Genomic DNA, 18,508 nt, shown 5'->3' with positions numbered 1-18,508 from the left:
TTGTCTGTTTGTTGAGCAGGTAGAGCTTTACACTTTGAGTCTGGTCCTCCAGAAATGCAGCAGATGTTGAGTTGACTTCACTCAGACATTAAGCAGATCCTACTCATATATATACACACGCACGCACGCACACACTCACACACACACACACACACACACACACACACACACACACACACACACACACACACACACACACACACACACACACACACACACACACACACACACACACACACACACACACTGGGAATGTTGCCCCTAATTGCTCTCTTTCTCTTCCACTCCATTCCTGTCTGCATTCTCTCTCTCTCTCTCTCTCTCTCTCTCTCTCTTTATGTCTCTCTCTCTGTCTCTCTCACACTCCATTCCCCTCTTTCTACATTCTCTCTCTTTCTTTTTGTCTCTGTGGGTGGTCTCCTGGCTGGTTTGTGGTACCCCTCTGATCTGATTAGGATGGCTAGATTATGCCACAAACAGTTGTGGTGTCAGCTCCCCAAATGTTTCTATTGGCTACATCACCAGGACTGCTGTACACAACAAGTTCCATATGTACAGTCGTGGCCAAAAGTTTTGAGAATGACACAAATATTAATTTTCACAAAGTTTGCTGCTTCAGTGTCTTTAGATATTTTTGTCAGATGTTACTATGGAATACTGAAGTAAAGTTACAAGCATTTCATAAGTGTCAAAGGCTTTTATTGACAATTACATGAAGTTGATGCAAAGAGTCAATATTAGCAGTGTTGACCCTTCTTTTTCAAGACCTCTGCAATCCGCCCTGGCATGCTGTCAATTATCTTCTGGGCCACATCCTGACTGATGGCAGCCCATTCTTGCATAATCAATGCTTGGAGTTTGTCAGAATTTGTGGGTTTTTGTTTGTCCACCCGCCTCTTGAGGATTGACCACAAGTTCTCAATGGGATTAAGGTCTGGGGAGTTTCCTGGCCATGGACCCAAAATATCGATGTTTTGTTCCCTGAGCCACTTAGTTGTTATGGCAAGGTGCTCCATCATGCTGGAAAAGGTATTGTTCGTCACCAAACTGTTCCTGGATGGTTGGGAGAAGTTGCTCTCGAAGGATGTGTTGGTACCATTCTTTATTCATGGCTGTGTTCTTAGGCAAAATTGTGAGTGAGCCCACTCCCTTGGCTGAGAAGCAACCCCACACATGAATGGTCTCAGGATGCTTTACTGTTGGCATGACACAGGACTGATGGTAGCGCTCACCTTGTCTTCTCCGGACAAGGTTTTTTCCGGATGCCCCAAACAATCGGAAAGGGGATTCATCAGAGAAAATGACTTTACCCCAGTCCTCAGCAGTCCAATCCCTGTTCCTTTTGCACAATATCAGTCTGTCCCTGATGTTTTTCCTGGAGAGAAGTGGCTTCTTTGCTGCCTTTCTTGACACCAGGCCATCCTCCAAAAGTCTTTGCCTCACTTTGCGTGTAGATGCACTCACACCTGCCTGCTGCCATTCCTGAGCAAGCTCTGTACTGGTGGTGCCCCGATTCCGCAGCTGAATCAACTTTAGGAGATGGTCCTGGCGCTTGCTGGACTTTCTTGGGCGCCCTGAAGCCTTCTTCACAACAATTGAACCGCTCTCCTTGAAGTTCTTGATGATCCGATAAATGGTTCATTTAGGCGCAATCTTACTGGCAGCAATATCCTTGCCTGTGAAGCCCTTTTTGTGCAAAGCAATGATGACGGCATGTGTTTCCTTCCAGGTAACCATGGTTGACAGAGGAAGAACAATAATTTCAAGCACCACCCTCCTTTTGAAGCTTCCAGTCTGTTATTCGAACTCAATCAGCATGACAGAGTGATCTCCAGCCTTGTCCTCGTCAACACTCACACCTGTGTTAACGAGAGAATCACTGACATGATTGCAGCTGGTCCTTTTGTGGCAGGGCTGAAATGCAGTAGAAATGTTTTTTGGGGATTCATTTGCATGGCAAAGAGGGACTTTGCAATTAATTGCAATTCATCTGATCACTCTTCATAACATTCTGGAGTATATGCAAATTGCTATCATACAAACTGAGGCAGCAGACTTTGTGAAAATTTATATTTGTGTCATTCTCAAAACTTTTGTCTACGACTGTACGTCTTCAGTCACAATACTGTCACATAGAAATACATTTACTTGTCTCTGCGTAAACAATTGTTCTTTCTTGTTCTACTCTAGGCCTATTTTTCTCTAAATCATTGAAATGAATGTGGAATTGCTGAGAGCCTGTGAAAATAGACTTCCACCACCGTGTTCCTATCAGGTGATTGAAAGGTACTACAGATCAGGTGTATGTAGGTTAATGTAAGCGTCGGTGTCCTACTTCTTTCTGTTCATGATCAAACCAATGACTGGAACAAACCAAAAGGTATCGCTCACATCTCTGCTGTCAGTATAGCCTGCTCACTCAATATAATATGTATCTTTAGTGTACTGTGCATGAAATTTACAGTAGGTAGTTTATGCTGTCTCTAAGGCTTTTAGCCCACATGTGAAACAGCTAGCCAGGCAGTTCCACCAGGCGGTGTGTTTCTATGTTAACTCTCTGCAGTGAGGGAAAAGGCTTCTGGGCCTGCCTGCCTGCCTCCCTGTCCGACCCAGCTTATGTTTTGTAGCAACGCGTTTGAAAATCACTTCAAGATGTCCTACGCTAGCACTCATTTGACCTCAGAAGCCTCTGCGTTTTGTTCTCTCACTCTTTTTTCCCTCCTTCTTCCTGAGGTAGTAGAGTAAGATATTGACAGATACCCTTGAACACCCCTCTATCCTCCTCTCTCCAGAGCGGCCCAGGGGGGAAGCTGGGAGGAACCGTCTTCCTTCTGCCAACGCTACATCACTCCTGCTCAACCCCCTCACAGGGCACACTAGGGTGGGGAGAAATATAGAGCCAACATCATTACTCATTTCTCCTTGTAAGGGCAGTGTGTGTGTGTGTGTGTGTGTGTGTGTGTGTGTGTGTGTGTGTGTGTGTGTGTGTGTCTGTGTGTGTGTGTGTGTGTGTGTGTGTGTGTGTGTGTGTGTGTGTGTGTGTGTGTGTGCATGTGCCTACATGCTTGTGTGCATCCTCTGCTGTTAACCCATGAACTCAATCCAATTCCTGTTAAGATTAAAGTAGAGTTCTCTCTTCTTCTAAACTCTTTAACTTCTCATGATCAGTGTACATTCTCCTAGAAGATACTTTGATGCAGCCGTAAGCCTGAATGACTGGTGACGATTGCTTGACTTTTCAGCAGCAGCAGCCATGTTTGTGTGCTTCTGTCACGGCCAGCTAATCTGGGGGTGTTAGCCTGCAGGGGTTAGGTCAGCTATTTCCCAATCTGAGGATGATGGCTCAACTGAAAGCGTTGGCTTCAAGACTCTTCAAGACGTTAGCTGCGAGGTACTCTGTTTTTTCTCAATCTAAGATTAGTGCTAATCTGAGAAAATTAGCAGTCTCCGTTTTTAGCCACCACTCATATTTGGCTGTAAATTCCTCCAGCTAGCTGTTATAATCTTGGAACTTCATTATACAGGATTAGTACATAGTTGAACGATACTATGGCTTAGTTTGTGTGAGTATGAATCCATACAAGATTAGACTGGTCCAAGATCAGTTTGTGCTGTCTTGCCAACTCAAGCATAGGAGTTGCCAAAACATCACTAACAGATCTGCGACCAGGCTAATACTGTATGAGATGGTTGTGGATGTATGAGTCCGGCCAGCGTGAAGCCCCTGAGTGTCAGTCCTGGTGTTCAATCCCACCATCTCCTGTCTCATTGTGAATAACGTTGGTATAATCCAACTGTCGTTAATCCAGCCATTCGTTAGCGAATTAACTTTCCCTCAATAGGCCCGGGAGGATACCTAATGGATTAAATATTGCTGAGATATTAAAATGCAAATGTGGCATGAACAGTATGACCAGTCTCCCCGTTGTTAGGCGAGCTTCCGTCCTGTTGTTATGGGCGTCGTGGTGCGATGATGACTGGCGGATGTGATGTCACATCGATCATGTTGACGGCTGTTGGAGCGTTCCCATATGTTTCAGGGCTCAGACCAGGTTAGTGCTGCGCAGGGAGGAAAAGGCAATGAACCGTTACTGGGAGCTGGAAAGAGCTGACTGGTAGCTAAAATCTGTCCCAAATGGCACTCTGTTCCCTACATAGTGTACTACTTTTGACCAGAGCCCTATGTAGTATAATAGTGCACTTCATAGGGATTAGATGCTGTGGGGGAAATAAGGCAAAAGGAGGGTAATGGTATGGAAGACAACCATGCTTCAGTCTGGTTATTATGTTCTGGGTTCAGCAGATAAAGCAATAAGGGGCTAGTATAAATATAACACACTTTCAGAATATTCATTTAAACTGATTACATTCTACATTTAGTTAGCGAAAGAAGCTCAGCCTCTCTTGTCTTGTCTCACATTTTCTCTTACATACTTAGAGTTCAAAACAATTTGGGAAAAGTGTCAAATGTCAAGGTAAATATTGTGTTTAATGATCAGTCCTTTTGAAAGGAGAAGGTTAGGGGAAAGAAACACAATGATCTCTGTTGACCTTTGGAAAGGGGGAAATATCACCTTTCATCTCCGAGCGAATAAGCACTCTTTCTTCTCTCAATTTAGACAGCTCTGCTATTTGGAGGCTCATTATGAGAGGGTGTGTGTGTGTGTGTGTGTGTGTGTGTGTGTGTGTGTGTGTGTGTGTGTGTGTGTGTGTGTGTGTGTGTGTGTGTGTGTGTGTGTGTGTGTGTGTGCGTGCACATTTGCGTGTGTGGGGTGTGTGCCAGCCAGTCTGTTCTCTCCACAGAGTCCAGAGAGGCCCATAGAGTCTTGCTCTGACATTTTTGGGAGGTCAGGAAGGGAAGTGGGATGTGGGAGTACTGTGGCAGGTGAGAAAATGAGAGCGAGATAGACAGAGAGAGCGAGGGAGACATGGATGTAGGAAAGGATGAGGAAGGGGAGAATAGTGTGAAATAGTAATAGTGGTTAAGGGAGAGGGGTATAGGCGGTGAATCTCAAACCAGCCCCTCGCCCCGAAACTCTGAAGGTGACTTCTAGGGCTGGGAATTGCCAGGGATCTAATGATACTATGTTATCACGATACTTACACTCTTTGAATAAAGGGTTCCAAAAGGGTTCTGCGGCTGTCCCCATAAGATAACCCTTTTTGGTTCCAGGTAGAACTATTTTGGGTTCCACCCTCTTTGGAAAGGGTTGAACCTGGAACCAAAAGGGGTTCTTCAAAGGGTTCTCCTAAGAACCCTTTTTGGTTCTAGATACAGTGCCTTCAGAAAGTATTCACACCCCTTGACTTTTTCAACATTTTGTTTTGTTACAGCTGAATTTAAAATGGATGAAATTGAGATTTGTTGGTCACTGGCCTACACACAATACCCCATAATGTCAAAGTGGAATGATGTTTATTGAACGTTTTACAAATGAATAAAACATGTTTTGAGTTAATACGTATTCAACCCCTTTGCTATGGCAAGCCTAAATAAGTTCAGGAGTAAAAATTTGCTTAACAAGTCACGTAAGTTGCATGGATTCGCTCTGTGTACAATAATAGTGTTTAACATAATTTTTTTACAACTACCTCATCTCTGCACCCCACATATACAATTATCTGTAAGGTCCCTCAGTCCAGCAGTGCATTTCAAACACAGATTCAACCACAAAGAGGTTTTCAAATGCCTCGCAAAGAAGAACACCTATTGGTAGATGGGTAAAAATAAAAAGCAGACATTGAATGTCTCTTTGAGCATGGTGAAGTTATTAATTGCTATTTGCATGGTGTATCAATATACTCAGTCACTACAAATATACAGGCGTCCTTCCTAACTCAGTTGCCGGAGTTGAAGGCCAATGGTAACTTTAAAACATTTACATAATTTAATGGCTTTGACAGGAGAAATTTGAGGATGGATCAACAACATTGTAGGTACTCCACAATATTAACCTAATTGACAGAGTGAAATAAGGAAGCCTGTGCAGAATACAAATATTCTAAAACATGCATCCTGTTTGCAACAAGTTACTGCAAAAAATGTGGCAAAGCAATTCACTTTTTGCCCTGAATACAAAGTGTTATGTTTGGGGCAAATCCAATACAGCACATTACTGAGTACCACTCTCCATTTTTTCAAGCATAGTGGTAACTGCATAATGTTATGGGTATGCTTGCAATCGTTAAGGAACGGGGAGTTTTCAGGATGAAAAGAAACGGAATGGAGCTAAGCAAATCAAATTTGTCACATGCGCCTAATACAGCAGGTGTAGACCTTACAGTGAAATGCTTACAAGCCCTTAACCAACAATGCTTTTAGAAGTTTTAAGAAAAAAATAAGTGTTATTAAGTAAAAAATAAGTAAAAAGTAAAAAATAAAAGTAACAAATAATTAAACAGCAGCAGTAAAATAACAAGCGAGGCTATATACAATGTGCGGGTGCACCGCTTAGTCAAGGTAATTGAGGTAATATGTAAAATGTAGGTAGAGTTAGTGACTATGCATACATTATAATCAGAGAGTAGCAGCAGCTTAAAATAGGGGTCTGGGTAGCCATTTAATTATCTGTTCAGGAGTCTTATGGCTTGGGGGTAGAAGCTGTTAAGAAGCCTTTTGGACCTAGACTTGGTGCTCCGGTACCGCTTGCCGTTCGGTAGCAGAGAGAACAGTCTGACTAGGGTGGCTGGAGTCTTTGACAGTTTTTATGGCCTTCCTCTGACACCACCTGGTATAGAGGTCCTGGATGGCAGGAAGCTTGGCCCCAGTGATGTAATTAATAAAAACTGTTTTGAGTTAATATGTATTCAACCCCTTTGTTATGGCAAGCCTAAATAAGTTCAGGAGTAAAAATGTGCTTAACAAGTCACATAATAAGTTGCATGGATCCTGACAACCAGTCAGGATGCTCTTGATGGTGCAGCTGTAGAACTTTTTGAGGATCTGAGGACCCATGTCAAACCTTTTCAGTGTCCTGAGGGGGATAGGCTTTGTCGTGCCCTCCTCACAACTGTTTGTGTGTTTGGACCATGGTAGTTTGTTGGTGATGTGGATGCAAGGAACTTGAAGCTCTCAACCTGCTCCACTGCAGCCCCGTCAATGAGAATGGGGGCGTGCTCGGTGCTCCTTTTCCTGTAGTCCACAATCATCTCCTTTGTCTTGATCATGTTGAGGGAGAGGTTGTTGTCCTGGCACCACACGGCCAGGTCTCAGACCTCCTCCCTATAGGCAGTCTCATCGTTGTCGGTGATCAGGCCTACCGCTGTTGTCGTCTGCTTAACACAGGGGACGGCAACCCAAAATGTTGAAAGAGCCATATTGGACCAAAAAAACAAAAAACAAATCTGTCTGGAGCCGCAAAAAATGAAAAGCCTTATATAAGCCTTATAATGAAGGCAACACATGCTGTAAGTGTCTATATTAGCTATATTAGCCTACTATCAAAATGATAAGTAGGCTACAAATACATAATGAGCATTCATGATTAAACGTTTATTTTACCTGCAGCGCATCCTGGAGAGAATGACGCACCACGTGACTACTCTGCTGTACGATGGTGCTTTAAGTTTAACTTCCATTATAATATTAATGTATTATGTTTCGTTGCATTGATGAAATTATAGAAATACAATACAGAAATCTGATTTTTGATGTCATTTTTATTTTAGGATTTGAAAAAACAACAACAAACTGTGCAACGTGCACAATAGGCCTCCTGTAATTTCAGACCTCCCCATGGAAATAAAATGCTTTTCAATCCTCAATAATACCATACAATCCTCTTCTCTTTTCCCCCTTATCTGGGCAACAGACAGAGTGCAATAAAACAGCAGTCTTTTGAAAAGGTAAAGTATATCAAATTAAAATAATACAGTTTAAGATCGATTTCTGTGCATTATCCACTTCTCTTTAGTTTTCTGAAAATGTGCAAGGGTAAAATGCAGCAGCACCCTCTTCTCTATTGACACGCACAATACAATGCAGCCATCCTCGGACCTGAGCAACAAAACACAATAATATCCCTATGTGTCATTCCAAATATATACTGACAAAAATCAGAAATCACTTTATAAAAACAGCCACTTTGTTACTAAATATGTGCCTATGACAGGATTGTGTTCTTACCCGTTTAATGTGACTTCTGTTTTCGGACATCACTGGACAGCTTCTCAACATCGGGCATGTAAGATGTAACTTTAATCTTCACGCAGGACTGCAAGCTCTCATCTGTGAGGCGGGTGCGGTATTTGGATTTTATGTAGTTCATGTTTGAGAATATCTGCTCGCACAGGTATGTTGATCCAAAGATGGATAATACTCCAAATGCATATTTCTTCATGTTCCTATAACTGTCAGGAAGAATGGAAATGTCTTTCCACGTTACTCTTTTTGTTATTTGACAACTTCTCATTACAAAGCAAACATGCAGGCAATCCTTCCGCATTGGCAATGAAAGCAAATGATTCGGTCCAACAACTGTGTTCTCCTCAGCTAACCTTCGCTTTTTTCCTTTGGGATCCATGGCCCATGACACACCCGCCGGTTTGTTTGCAACAGCCACCTGTCTGGCACTACGCCGAGCTGAAAGAAACGTGTGTCGCAGGCTATGACGTAAATCTTCGTTGACAGAAATGTTTAAATTAAATATTTATTATACACATTTTTACAGCATTGAATAATAAATTATATTAAAACAAAAAATATATTCACACCATCTTTTTCCATTTTCAGATTTTTGAAAAAGCTCCAGGGAGCCACTAGGGCGGCGCTAAAGAGCCGCGTGTTGCCGACCCCCGGCTTAACATAATGATGGTGTTGGAGTCGTGTTTGGCCACGCAGTCGTGGGTGAACAGGGAATACATGAGGGGACTAAGTACACACCCCTGAGGGGCCCCAGTGTTAAGGATCAGCGTGGCAGACGTGTTGTTGCCTACTCTTACCACTTGGGGGCAGCCCGTCAGGAAGTCCAGGATCCAGTTGCAGAGGGAGGTGTTTAGTCCCAGAGTCCTTAGCTTAGTGATGAGCTTCGTGGGCACTATGGTGTTGAACGCTGAGCTGTAGTCAATGAACAGCATTCTCACATAGGTGTTCTTTTTGTCCAGGTGAGAAAGGGCAGTGTGGAGTGCGATTGAGATTGCGTCATCTGTGGATCTGCTGGGGCGGTATGCGATTTGGAGTGGGTCTAGGGTGTCCGGGAGGATGCTGTTGATGTGAGCCATGACCAGCCTTTCAAAGCACTTCATGGCTACCGACGTGAGACTCGTGACTTGAATGATGCAAATCATGTTCCACTTACAAATAAAACAAGCATGAAATTCAAATGAACAAGTACCCCGTGCCGTTTTGCAAGATTTACACCTCAGTAACAGTTAAACATTTAATTTGAGAGGTGTTTCATCTGTTACGTGTCAAGTCTTGAAATCAGACATTAGCAAATGCACGTGGCAAACAGTATAATTAGGCACGCCTCTCCATTCTTTTGTATTAAATTGCACAAACTCCAAACATATCGCAGTGCGTGTCGGGATAGCACTTCGCTCTGAAACCTGCAGCCTTGTTGGCTTGGTCAAAGTGGCTATAGGAGGGTCTAATTAGCCCCTACCTACACCCTCGATCATTTTCACTCCCTCAGCTTTCACACTTGTGCAAACGGCGGATTCGCACATGAGTGCGCAAATGGAGTGCCGAGGGCACGGGGGTGATTTGGGATTCAGCCAGGGTCTTACTGCAGTGTCCGACCCCTCCTCTGTCTGTGTGTGTAGTTGTTGGTGATTAGATGTTGAGCAGCAGCTGGTGTCTATATTAAACCCTCTAATTAACTCTGAACGACGGCAGCAGCAGGTTAGTCCGACTCGTTTGGATCACACGCACGCACACACACAGTCAGATGTAATTATGGAGGATATGTGCTGATTCCCATAACTAACTACTCCTCTGCTCCAGGAAAACATGCCAAACGAACCCAACACCAAACTGTAAATGTCAAAGTCTGAATTATTAATCACTGCAGCAACACATGCTGTTATGACTGCACAATGCTGCATAAATGGACGTTTAATGGGAATTTTAGTCAGTCACAAACGTGATGGGTGTTTTTGTATGCAGGGGGGAAGTTCTTCTGCAGTGAGATCAAATAATTCTCTAGAAAACTCTGAAGATGCAGTCCCATCCATGGATACACTATACTGGCATAGTATGTTGCAATTTGGCTGCAGATCACCTCCTCATTCATTCAGTACTGTAGTTTCCACATCCTACTGAATGGAGGAATGGATGTATGGAAATCTCTCTCTGGAAATCTGTCAAAAGCTGCTTTGTTGACAGCCCTGCTTGGCTGAAATGGAGTGATAACAAAGGCTGTCTTTCTTCCTCCGTAGCTCTGTCGCTATCTCTGTGAGGCTGTGACCTCCTCTTATCTAACGCCCGATAAGGCACTTTGTCATTCAACAGTTTACCAGCCAGCAAAGGGGACTGAAGAGTTGTTCTCTCTCTCTCCATTGAAGATATTTCCTGAGTGTTGCTTGCTACTTCACTTTGATAACAGCAGAATTTTTTTTTGACATTTACCATACCTCGGTCTTACAAACTAGTGGGACAAGACTAGTGTTTTTTGATTAATTCCCCTTATTTTAGTAAAGATTATGTACGGTCTCAACAGAGGGCTAGGAATAACCTATTGGCTTCATTAGAAGGACTGGCTGAACAGAGACTAGGGCCTCTGAGATTATATCACTCCCATGCTTTATGATGTCATTTCCTGCCCTGATGAGGATGGGAGAGGAGAGGACTTACCCTTCTGTGTCTTTTATTTATTTTTATTTCACCTTTATTTAACCAGGTAGTCTAGTTGAGAACAAGTTCTCATTTAACAACTGCGACCTGGCCAAGATAAAGCAAAGCAGTGCAAACACAAACAACAACACAGAGTTACACATGGAATAAACAAACATACAGTCAATAATACAATAGAAAAAGTCTATATACAGTGTGTGCAAATGAGGTAGGATAAGGGAGGTAAAGGCAATAAATAGGCCATAGTGGCAAAATAATTACAATTTAGCAATTAGACACTGGAGCGATAGATGTGCAGAAGATGAGTGTGCAAGTAGAGATACTGGGGTACAAAGGAGCAAAATAAATAAAATAAATAACAGTATGGGGATGAGGTAGTTGGATGGGCTATTTACAGATGGGCTATGTACAGGTGCAGTGATCTGTGAGCTGCTCTGACAGCTGGTGCTTAAAGTTAGTGAGGGAGACATGAGTCTCTGAGTCGTCTGAGCCCAACATTACTTAGAGTTGTATCACAGTTGGACTAAGGATGAATGAATGGCCTGAGATGAATCTCTCTCATGTGATGGCACAGCAGTTAAAACTTTGTTTGTATGGAAAGTGGCCAATTAATTAGTCAATCATTGTTCTAAACCTTTCTGACCCTGTGGTAGAGCATGATGTCATCCTAGTGGTATGTTCCAATGCCCCGTCCCTGTTGCTCAGTGTTGAGATTCTCAACTTGAGAACAGAGATTCTCTCTTAACGGCACAGGATGAGACTGGTGTCAGTCACATTCTGTGTGGACAATGCTCTGATTGAATCGGACTCTAGTCTATAATGGAGGTACCAATAGTACAGAGATGGGTTCATATGTTTCTGAGGCATTGCTTTAATATGGCATGTCAACGACAGTCTTGTCACCTAATAGTCTCTCTTGATATTGGCAGTTGTGGCACATTCTTGTTTGATAGTGTTAATCAATGCACTGCTCCTCTGACTGTGCTGATCTTATCTCACCTGTTGGTGAGTCATTGCCATCTACTGGTCACATGATGCTCAGAGTTCATTTAACGTTTATTTGTAGTTTTGTCTCGTCGTGTTGTGGTCGTTCACAGTACAAATCTGTCCCTTCTGTCTTTTGAGCAACAATCACTAGTCAGCAAGTTAGACAGTAGTTAAGACCATATCTAACTTGAAAGGTAGAGTCCGCTGTCATTTGACTTTCTGCTGAAAGTGCTCCTAATAACAGGCTTAGGTCTTGCCTCTTTTCTCTCAGCAGTCTGAAATGCCATTCAAGTTTATTCACCCTTCATTTGAAACCATCTTCCTGCAAATTACTACTCCACTCTCACTTTAGAAATCCATCCAGCCAGTCGACTTGATAAACTCAGCACCACCACCCAGAACCACGTAACGTTCCGTTGTTACAAAGGAGGATCCTCTCTGAAGTCATACATAGCCCCATATCCCTACACTTCTAGTGAGCCTCAACCTCGGTGATTCTCCTCTCTCCTCCGGGTCCATCTGAAGGCAGTATGAAGCAGGGTCATCCCAAGGCCAATCCACTGTTAGATGTCTCTCTAGCCCTATGACTCTATGGCTCCCAGACTTCTCCTCTTTGTGGATGATGCTAGCTCAGCTACCATCTCTCTGAGAGTTCATCTGTGCTCCTGTAGCCGTTGGGCCGCATCCCAAATGGCACTCTATTCCATATGTAAATCACTACTTCTGACCAGGGACCATAGGGTTCTGGTCAAAAGTAGTGCACTATGTAGGGAATAGGGTCCCATTTAGGACACAGCATTGTACCCAGAGCTGCTCAGTGATGAATAGAATAGGGATTATAGCTCTTCTTCTTTCAGTTCAGCCGGCGCTGACTCCGAAGCAGAGTCTTATTCATGTCGCTGGGATTGCAGTGATCAGCCTGAGTGATTTGCATTTTAAAGTCAGCAACAAAGCCACAAAGCTTCAGGGTGATTCTTCACTAGCAAACAGACAGACAAGACAGGCCAACTGATGAGCTATTTGTCCATTCCCGCTGTTAAGAAGTAATTGTGTGAAGACCACGTCCCCTTAGGCCCCGAGGCTATAGGTGTTGTTTCATTAATCAGTCTTCAATTAATTTGCTACACTGAGCTGTGGAGGCAATCAGCAGGTTTTCCAATAAGCAGTGTTGTGTTTAGTGGTGTTGTGGCGGCTGGGTGTGTTATGTCTTGGTGTTTGTGATTGGGTCTCTTCTATTGATCTGATGCTGCCTGGGCCCAGGGAGAGAGGGAGAGAGGGAGAGAGGGGAGAGAGAGAGAGAGAGAGAGAGAGAGAGAGAGAGAGAGAGAGAGAGAGAGAGAGAGAGAGACTTCTGGAGGGGATCCAGGGGCGTGTCACCAGCTACCTAATGCAGAAGGTGGAGGAGAGGGGAGTGGTGCTATCTGAGTTCAAGAGGAGTATCACTGCACACACACACACTTGTTTTTTTCTATCCTCGTGGACACCAAACATGTATTTCTATTCCAAATCCTATTTTCCGTAACCCAAAGCATAAACCTAACTCCTAACCCTAAACTTAACCCCTAAACTTAAAATAGCCTTTGTCCTCGTGGGAAATGTCTGCATTAGGGAGAATTTTCCTTATTTTACTATCCTTGTGGGGATGAGGATAGAACAAGACCACACACACACAAACACACACACACCAAAACAAACAGTTGGACTGAGAAAAGCAGTTTGTCTTGTGTAGGATGTTGCTGTACCTCATGATGGCTGATGTGAAGTGGATATGGGGTTTCTGCTGTGTTATATGCTTTTGCCCTTGGATATCTGTCTCCTTCCTCAGAGAGGTAAATCAGTCAGGGATTGGAATGCTCTGATTGGCCTTATTCTGTTACAAGGGGAGGAGTCTAATATATATTCACTTTGTATATTTGAAATATATAGCTACTCCCTTATTCTCACTGTATAAATAATACAAAATGATTTCACTGTATGAATACAGCATCACAGTCAGGCAGGCTCTAAGATGAAATATATTGTGTATGGTGCCCAGGCAGGGCTAAGCCAATTATAGCAGGCAGTGTGATGCAAATGTGATGTTCACTGGCAGTGTGAACACAGTGAGCTGGTTTTAATGGCCTTCCTAATGGCTAGTAGGGCTGTTGCTTTTATCTCATCTGCTTACAAAGTTGGCCAACTGAAGTTGAACTCTAGAATTATCATATCTGTGCATATGTGAAGTCAGCCATTTTAGTCCCTGTCCTTCCCTGTCAATGAAACATGAATGGCCACCGAGATGCATCAGCCTGTAGGCAAACAATACAAGGTTATACTGTCTCTGTGCTATCTACGCTTCAATACATTAGCTTATGTGTCACTGACACATTGCTTTACTGCTATTTCATTTGACTTTGTTATTTGCTAAGTTTTTATTACTGAGGAGTTTCCTAATGATATGGACTCGGATGATAATTCCTTCATTTGTACTGTGTGAGGAAGTCCAGCCCAGGGAGTGTGGTGTCTTCTCTCTGTCATCTCACGGCCCAGAAACATGAATGCATCCCGTTATAAGGCAGAAGTTTGGGCAGAAGTTTGCAACTGAAAGCTGCGTCGGTACAAAAGCCCTGTGATCCTGAATGACATGGCCTGTGATTCAGTAGCTTGTTTCATTAGACTTCCAAATTAGATAAATTGACTTGTCACTCTGGAGCGCGAGGAACAGTACACAAAGAAATGCTTAACTTGTCTTAATTCAGTAACTGATAACTTACATCAGCAATCTTAATGAGACCCAGGCGGTTTGAAGAGATCTGTACCAAACAATATACACACTGAATATATTCAGTTTGGAGGGGAGTTTATTGGTGTCTAGTATTTTATAGGAAGCAAGATGATTTAAACTGAAATAACATATAAAAGGGTTTGAAAAATAGCAGGCGGCACCTACTGCATAGGATATATCAGTACTATAGTATATCAGCAGTATGTAGCTTTTCATTGTCTTTAATGATGACACCACAGTCCAACCACTTCACCTCCATTTCCTCCACCACCTGTTGATTGATACTTAACCACATTGTCTTTCCTTGTTGTGACTGATGTGTTTCAGTAATGTTTCCGGGGTGTTATCTGGTGGTTGGTTAGGATGCTGGTGTTCAGCTGTCTGATATGGAGAGAGTGTTATTACATTACCCTTCTCCTGATGGATGGGAGGATGGAGGGAGAGAGTGATTGAAGCGCGACCCAGGCCCTGGCCCTGTAACCTGAGAAAGATAATCTCTCTCTCTCTCTCTCTCTCTCTCTCTCTCTCTCTCTCTCTCTCTCTCTCTCTTTCTCTCAGCCCTGAAAACAAGGGAATATATACAGACAACACATGAGAGAGAGGGAGAGGGAGAGAGATGTAGTGCGAGTGGATGGGAGGAAGGAAGTCATCTGTCAAGATGAGTTATGATGCATGGCAGGGATGGGAGGGAGTAATGATGATTGGAGGACTTGTAGGGTTGCTGTAGACTCCAGTGGATATCCAGATTGCTTTTCTCCTCTGGGAGCCCAGCTGTGTGAAGGGGGGAGTATGAGAGGAGAGGAGAGAGGGATGGATGGATGGATAGCAGTAGTGGTGAATGGTGAAAGGCTGAAGGGCATGCCGTGTCAGCGCGGATGGAGGGATGGAAAGGATGGATGACAGGAGAGAAAAGGGCAGGCCAGAGGGCAATGCTACTGTGTTGCTCCCAGTCAGATGAATCTCTCTCTCTCTGGTCTATCAGCCCCCCGCTGTGTCTCTAGCCCCACTTCCTCTCACTTCCTCTCCCTTTAACCCCCCTTTCATCATCATCATTACACAGGCCCTCAGCCATACCCCTTCCTTCCCTCTCTCTCTCTCTCTCCCTTTCCGCTGGTCCTTCTGGTTTCCTGTGTGTGTGTGTGTGTGTGTGTGTGTGTGTGTGTGTGTGTGTGTGTGTGGCAGGCAGGGTGTCCTGTGTGTCCTAAATAATACATGAGCCAGAGCCCTCTTGGATTCTCCACCCACGCACTAGCACCCTCCAACACTGCCAGGATGCATCCCTCAGTGTGTGTGACTGTGCATGCATGTTTCGGATAAAGCATTTAGTTAGTTCAGGCAGCTTATTGTTCCTGTCAGTGGATGTCTACATGTCTTGTAGGATATCCTCAGTTGTTATGTTGATATATGTACAATAACAGATAACCAGCTTGCTTGACCCGGATGTCAGCCGCACCAATATGTCGGAAGAAACACTGTTTGATTGACGATCGGAGTCAGCTTGCAGGCGCCCGGCCCTGTCACAAGGTGTTAGATGCTAAGGGAAGCCCCACCGGCCAAACCCTCCCCTACCCCGGAGGCGCTGAACCATCGTCCTATGGGGCTCCTGGTCACGGCCGGTTGTGGCACAGCCTGGGATGGAACCGCAGGCTGTGGTGGCGCCTCTCTGCGGTGCAGTGCTTTTGACCGCTGCGCCACCCAGGACTCCTTTTACCGATTTAATGTTGTATTAGGATGCTAAGTGTTTCCTGAATTATATTCTATGATTGCCAGGGTAGAATGCCCATTTGTTAGCCTCGAGATACAACATTGTTAATGTGGATTTCACGCTTTTCTGCCTGTTATCAGGTATGTTAATGAAGAGCCTCCACAACACAATGGACACACTCTGGTTCCTGTGGCAACACATCAGTCAGGGTCAAGAAAAAGAGAAAGAAAAAGATAGGTAGAAGAGAAAGGGAGAGAGAGAACGAGAGAGAGCAAGGCTGATACTAAGAAAGCGAGAGAGTAATATTTCTCTCCCTTTATCTGTGGTTTGTGGTGTATTATGTGACAGGGTCATGATGTTGGCGTTTTCACAAATTGAGCTGTCACAGTGGAAGATAATTATTTGACCTCTATACCCTATCTGAATCACACACACACACACACACACACACACACACACACACACACACACACACACACACACACACACACACACACACACACACACACACACACACACACACACACACACACACACACACACACACACACACACACACATACACACAAACCCCTACTTCCATATGAAAAATTGAAGAGACAATATCAGATGAATGTATACTGAATGCAACATGTTATGAGAGCTAGGGAGAGAGGCTAAACCCTGACAGCACTTAAGGAGTGTCTCCCCATGCATCTCTCCTCTGTGATTGCTGTTGACGCTTCTCATCCAGGGCTAGATTAATGAATGCAGGCTGGCAGGCAGGCTGGCAGGCTGGCAGGGTAAGTGCTGCAGCCTAAGTGTATACTGTACTGTGCTATACAGAGAGAAGAGAGAGAGAGAGAGAGAGAGAGAGAGAGAGAGAGAGAGAGATAGAGGAAAGATAGACACAATCGATAGTGTTTGAGCCCTTCTCTCCCTTTTGCCAGCCCCAGCTCAGCCCCGGCTCAGCGCACACATGGGCTAACCCAGCTACACTGCTACACTGCTAATGCTAATGCTGCAGACACTGCTGCTGCCACAGTCTGCTTCCTCAAACTCCACCGGCCGCACCATCTCTCATCGCTAAACGGGGGCCGCCGGTGTTCCAGGATCGCTGACATGGACACAGGAGAACCCCTCAGCCATCTGCTGCATCACAGCCCGTCTCCTAACGCACCTCTCGTCTCAAATCACAACGCATCATCTCTCTCCGCTCAGCGCCCGGGAGGATTGTGATGCGTCAGTCTGCCACTTCCCCCCCTCCAGTTTCACTCCCCCCCGTGTTGTAGTACAATCTCCTCGTTTCCAACCTGCCAGGGCTAGCGGGAGAGAGAGGAAGAGAGAGAGAGAGAGCAAGGGATAGAGAGGGAGATGTTTTGAGTTTGTTAGCAGGGAAATGAGAGGAGAGTGATTGGTGTTAGTGGAGCGGTGTGTTCCGTCTGCTCTCCAGAGAATCCCAGGTGAGCTGCGTCCTGCTATAAGGTAAGAAGACAAACTGATGATTTCTACTCCTCCTCCTCCCCAAATCCCTAGTTTCCTCTCTCCCTTCATCCCTCTCTCGCTGTAGAGCAGTACTTGCAGGTGTGTGTGTGTGTGGCGCTCAGCCGGAATAGTATTCCCCAGACACAGCACACACATGCTGTACAGTACGTTAGATGGGCATGTTTACCATTTACCATCTAGGGCATGTAGAGAAATAGACGGAGTAGCAGCAGTGCTGTGTGTGGGTGTGCATGTGGGTGCGTGAATGTGTATGTGCATCTCTCTCTGTGTGTGTGTGTGTATGTGTGTGGACCATGATGAGCTCACATGCTAGCTCCACGCAGGCCCACCTGAGACTATCTGTGTGTGATAGGGATTAGGGAGGATGTGACGAGGTTATGTAGACGCAGGGGGGAGGGGTTGTGTGGGGAACACGGTGGGCTGACTCTGGAACTCTGGAAAGCCTCATCTGCAGTTTCTGTACAGGTTCTTTACGTTGCATTCATTCAGCGAGCACAAACGAGAGCATCTTTAGTCTTCTTTCTGCCTTTCTGTCTCTCGTCTCCTCCCTCCCTCCTTTCCTCCCTCAGTGCTAGAAGGTATGTTTCCATTGTTGTGCTGCGAGGTGCTGATGTTTACCCGTCTGAATGGCTACTCTGTAGCAGTGTTTGCTGCTCACATGTCACGCTGGTCTGAGTGTGCGTCGGACCGAGCGATGCCACTCTCCCATCTGTGTTAACGCCTCACAGAACGCTACTGAGGCAGAGAGGCTGTGCCTTGGGCTTTTCTGCAGGGC

The 18,508-nt window shown here is 44.6% G+C and overlaps 1 protein-coding gene across 2 annotated transcripts in view; it reads left to right on the top strand.

Annotated features, from left to right (window-relative positions):
• Nucleotides 1-18,508, top strand: part of LOC106605507 (cyclin-dependent kinase 14) — a 198,205-nt gene that overhangs the window by 17,920 nt on the left and 161,777 nt on the right. The window contains exon 1 of one of the 2 annotated variants that reach the window (XM_045718622.2): nucleotides 17,109-17,712. The exons of the other annotated variant lie outside the window; for it this stretch is intronic. The gene's annotated coding sequence lies outside the window, so the exon portion shown is untranslated. Of the gene's footprint in view, nucleotides 1-17,108; nucleotides 17,713-18,508 lie in introns of those variants that run through there. 2 annotated transcript variants of the gene reach the window in all.

This window comes from Salmo salar, chromosome 05 (assembly GCF_965601325.2).
Source record: "Salmo salar chromosome 05, fSalSal1, whole genome shotgun sequence".
Classification (NCBI taxonomy): Eukaryota; Metazoa; Chordata; class Actinopteri; order Salmoniformes; family Salmonidae; genus Salmo; species Salmo salar.
Note: the sequence above shows the minus strand (reverse complement) of the source record. Positions and strands in the feature narration are given on the sequence as shown.